The 4,678-nt window shown below is 37.6% G+C and overlaps 1 pseudogene across 1 annotated transcript; it reads left to right on the top strand.

Annotated features, from left to right (window-relative positions):
- The first annotated feature begins 206 nt into the window (after positions 1-206).
- Positions 207-726, top strand: LOC113891458 (annotated as a pseudogene). Its single transcript, XR_003510766.1, has one exon. The product of XR_003510766.1 is annotated as an E3 ubiquitin-protein ligase RBX1 pseudogene (transcript).
- The last annotated feature ends 3,952 nt before the right edge of the window (positions 727-4,678 follow it).

Raw genomic sequence — 4,678 nt, 5'->3', positions numbered from 1 at the left:
ACAGTGAGGGGCACGGAGGCCTGGCATGCTGCAGTTCATGGGGTTACAAATAGACATGACTGGTGACTGAACAACACAATATGTATTTTTATATTATTTATTTCAATCTCCTATTATATTTAATATACATATTTGTGTATCATTCAGTTTCCTACTCCTGTCTACATTAGTTGGAATATAAGTAAAACTGGTGTAACAAAGATCTCCAGGTGTGTTTCCAAAATGGCGGCAGCGATGGATGTGGATACCCCGAGCGGCACCAACAGCGGCGCGGGCAAGAAGCGCTTTGAAGTGAAAAAGTGGAATGCAGTAGCCCTCTGGGCCTGGGATATTGTGGTTGATAACTGTGCCATCTGCAGGAACCACATTATGGATCTTTGCATAGAATGTCAAGCCAACCAGGAGTCCGCTACTTCTGAAGAGTGCACCGTGGCGTGGGGCGTCTGTAACCATGCTTTTCACTTCCACTGCATCTCTCGCTGGCTCAAAACACGGCAGGTGTGTCCGTTGGACAACAGAGAGTGGGAATTCCAAACGTATGGGCACTAGAAAAAGAGAATTCTTCGATCAAGCTCAACTGTTTTTTTGTTATCCACTGAATGACTTGCCCTCCTGTTACTTAATTATAAATTAGATAGAACCGTGTCTCTTCTGCTTTGGCTTTTCAGTTTGCTATTCCGGCAAGCCATACTGTATTCTGTGTCAAATAAAATCCAGTTGGATTCTAGAACAGACGCTGTCTCTTGTGTATGTGCAAAAAGTGAATGCAAGTAAAGAGCCCTCCCGCCCCTTTCTAGGGTGGAAGGCCAGGTTTTGAAAGTGAGATGTTCATCAGAGCCAAAGCAGGATCGTCCTGCGAGCACGTCGCTTGGTCTCGAGGAAGCCTGGTCCACAGCCTGGCTGCTGATGGTGATCTTGGGCGAGTGGTCTCTCTGCTCTGAACTCTTCCTCCTCCGTGAAGTGGCTGCCAAGGACTAAACAGGATCATCTGGGCACAGAAAGAGGCCTTATAAACTGTGAGAACGCTGTACAGGTGTTAACTTTGTGTATGACGTGTCGCTTTCTCAGTTTAGTTTAGAAAAGTTAACTTGAAAAAAAATTAATATGTTATCTTGGCTGGCAGTGGAGTAATGTGTGAACTCAAATTGGAAATCAGTGTCATTTAGAGTTAAAGGGAGAATTCAGGTTTCCCTTCTCCACCACCACCCTTTGTAATTTGTTTAAAATGCCTTGGCCGTGGACGGAACTGCCAGTTCTAACACTACTTCAATCTCTTAGTCGTTAAGAGGAGGGTTAATTTACTGCAGTGATTCTCAAAGTGTGTGCTGAGGACTTGCAGGAGTAATGGAAACACTTTCAGGAGGTTCACGAAGTTCCTTTTCTGGCTGCATGTCTGTAAAAGGCCAGTTTTTCTTTTTTTCCTTCAACCAAAGCAATGTATTGAATGAAGACGCAGAGCAGCGAATCCAGCTGTCTTCTGCTAAGTCAGATATAAAAAAGATTTGCAAAAATGTAAAACGGTACCACTCTTCTAACTTTTGTTTTGAAAAACTAACTTTGAATAAAAATATTTATGTTAAAAAAAAAAACCAAAGATCTCCAAATTCAGGGGCTCAAATATCAAAGAAATTCATTGTTCTCTTGCATAATAAGGCAGGAATGGGTGGGCAGATCAGGCTAGGTAGGCAATTCTGCTCTAGGAAGTAACCCAGGAATCCAAATCCCTTCTACTTTGTTACCATGCCATTCTCTAGGGTTTGGTCTTAGTTCACCAGATGACTCACAGACTTCAACTAAGTCTGCATTCTAGCACCTGAGAAACAGAAACAGGGCAGAAGTCATTGGCAAACAATGGCCTTCTCAAAACGTATGACTAGAATGGACACATTGCTTCCATTAACATGATTGGCCAAGGTTTAGTCATCTGGACATACTTAGCTACAAGGAAGCTAGAAAATATAGTCCTCAGCACAGTCAATTATATATGTAAACTCCAGAAATCCTGTTATTAAATGGAATAGGGAAAGAGGACACTAAAGGAAATTAATATTCTTTGCCTATTTTTCTACTGAGTTGTTTGTCTTGCAATTATTACTTTTAGGAGTTTTTAATATGATTTGTATACTAATCTTCTGAAGGTTGTATACCGACAAGTATCATTTCTCATTCCTATTTCCCTTTATAAATATAATATCTATTAGTTATATTTATGGTATATTTCTCCATACAGAAATATTTTAATCAGTGAAATTTATTAAACTTTAAAAAATAGTTTTAGTTTATTGTATTTTAAGAAATTCTTTTCTATAACTGTTAAATTTTTTCTTCATTTTTTTCCTAAATGTTTCACTATTTGCATTTAGTTCTTTAATTTACCTAGAATTAATTTTTGTGTATTATCTGAGGTAAGGATCCAATTTCTTTTTGTATGGCTAACTAACTGGCCCAGCAATATTCACTGAATAGAATATCTGTTCTCCAGTGATTCGTAATGCTACATCTTTCACAGACAAAGTTTACAAGGACTTGTGGATGCGTGTTTATGGCTTGCTAGCATAATCTACACAAATACCACACACTATTAATTATGATTGTTTTATAATAAGTCTTGATATCTCTTTAAAGAAAATTCATATGCTTTCTTCATCTTCAAAAATGCCTGAATATTCAAGGCTTTCATTTTTAATACTTTTAGATTCTACTGGCAGGTTACGGCAAAAATACATATACTGGGTGTTTTGCTTGGAATTTAATTGAAGTAATACATTAACATGAGGGAAATTTTACATTTTTATGATATTGATTCTTCTTGTCCATAGAGATGGCATACTTCTTCATTTATCTGAGCTATTTTTCATGTCATCCAATAATGTTTTATATTTTCTTTATAGAAGATTTTCATATCTTTTGTTAGGTTTACTTCTGGCCGCATTATAATTTTGTTGCTATAATACATTTTCTAGTATATTTTCTAATTTGTTGTTTTAAGTATATTGGGATATTGTTTATTAATTTATGTTGATCTTATATCAAGTGGTTTTGTTAAAAGCTTAGTTCAAATAGTTTATTTGTAGCCCTTTTTTGTTTTCTTCTTTTTATAATCTTATTGAAGTATAGTTGATTTACAATGTTATGTTAATATCTGCTATATAGCAAAATGACTCAGTTACAGATTCTTCGCATATTCCTTTCCATTATGGTTTATCACAGGATATTGAATATAGTTCCCTCTGCTATACAGTGAGATCTGGTTGTTTATCCATCCTATATACTAGTTTATATTTTCTTTATAGAAGATTTTCATAACTTTTGTTAGATTTACTTCTGGCCACATTAAAATTTTGTTGCTATAATACATTTTTGGTTGCTATAATACATCCTATATGGAGAAGCTCTATACAGTCAGCAAAAACAAGACCGGGAGCTAACTGTGGCTCAGATCATGAACTCCTTATTGCCAAATTCAGACTTAAATTGAAGAAAGTAGGGAAAACCACTAGACCATTCAAGCATGACCTAAATCAAATCCCTTATGATTATACAGTGGAAGTAAGAAGTAGATTTAAGGTAAGTAAGAAGTAGATCTGATAGACAGAGTGCCTGATGAACTATGGACGGAGGTTCGTGACATTGTATAGGAGACAGAGATCAAGACCATCCCCAAGAAAAAGAAATGCAAAAAAAGCAAAATGGCTGTCTGAGGAAGAAATAGCTGTGAAAAGAAGAGAAGCAAAAAGCAAAGGAGAAAAGGAAACACAGAGCTCCAAAGAATAGCAAGGAGAGATAAGAAAGCCTTCCTCAGTGATCAGTGCAAAGAAATAGGGAAAACAATAGAATGGGAAAGACTAGAGAACTCTTCAAGATAATTAGAGATACCAAGGGAACATTTCATGCAAAGATGGGCTCGATAAAGGACAGAAATGGTATGGACCTAACAGAAGCAGAAGATATTAAGAAGAGGTGGCAAGAATACACAGAAGAACTGTACAAAAAAGATCTTCATGACCCAGATAATCACGATGGTCTGATCACTCACCTAGAGCCAGACATCCTGGAATGTGAAGTCAAGTTGGCCTTAGGAAGCATCACAATGGACAAAGCTAGTAGAGGTGATGGAATTCCAGTTGAGTTATTTCAAATCCTGAAAGATGATGCTGGGAAAGTGCTGCACTCAATATGCCAGCAAACTTGGAAAACTCAGCAGTGGCCACAGGACTGGAAAAGGTCAGTTTTCATTCCAATCCCAAAGAAAGGCAATGCCAAAGCATGCTCAAACTACCGCACAATTGCACTCATCTCACACGCTAGTAAAGTGACGCTCAAAATTCTCCAAGCCAGGCTTCAGCAATATGTGAACTGTGAACTTCCTGATGTTCAAGCTGGTTTTAGAAAAGGCAGAGGAACCAGAGATAAAATTGCAGGCATCCACTAGATCATCGAAAAAGCAAGAGAGTTCCAGAAAATCGTCTATCTCTGCTTTATTGTCTATGCCAAAGCCTTTGACTGTGTAGATCACAACAAACTATGGAAAATTCTGAAAGAGATGGGAATACCAGACCACCTGACCTGCCTCTTGAGAAATCTGTATGCAGGTCAGGAAGCAACAGTTAGAACTGGACATGGAACAACAGACTGATTCCAAATAGGAAAAGGAGTACGTCAAGGCTGTATATTGTCA

The sequence above is a fragment of the Bos indicus x Bos taurus genome, chromosome 4, assembly GCF_003369695.1.
Source record: "Bos indicus x Bos taurus breed Angus x Brahman F1 hybrid chromosome 4, Bos_hybrid_MaternalHap_v2.0, whole genome shotgun sequence".
NCBI classification, from domain to species: domain Eukaryota; kingdom Metazoa; phylum Chordata; class Mammalia; order Artiodactyla; family Bovidae; genus Bos; species Bos indicus x Bos taurus.
The sequence above is the reverse complement of the archived record's forward strand: the minus strand, read 5'-3'. Positions and strand labels throughout refer to the sequence as shown.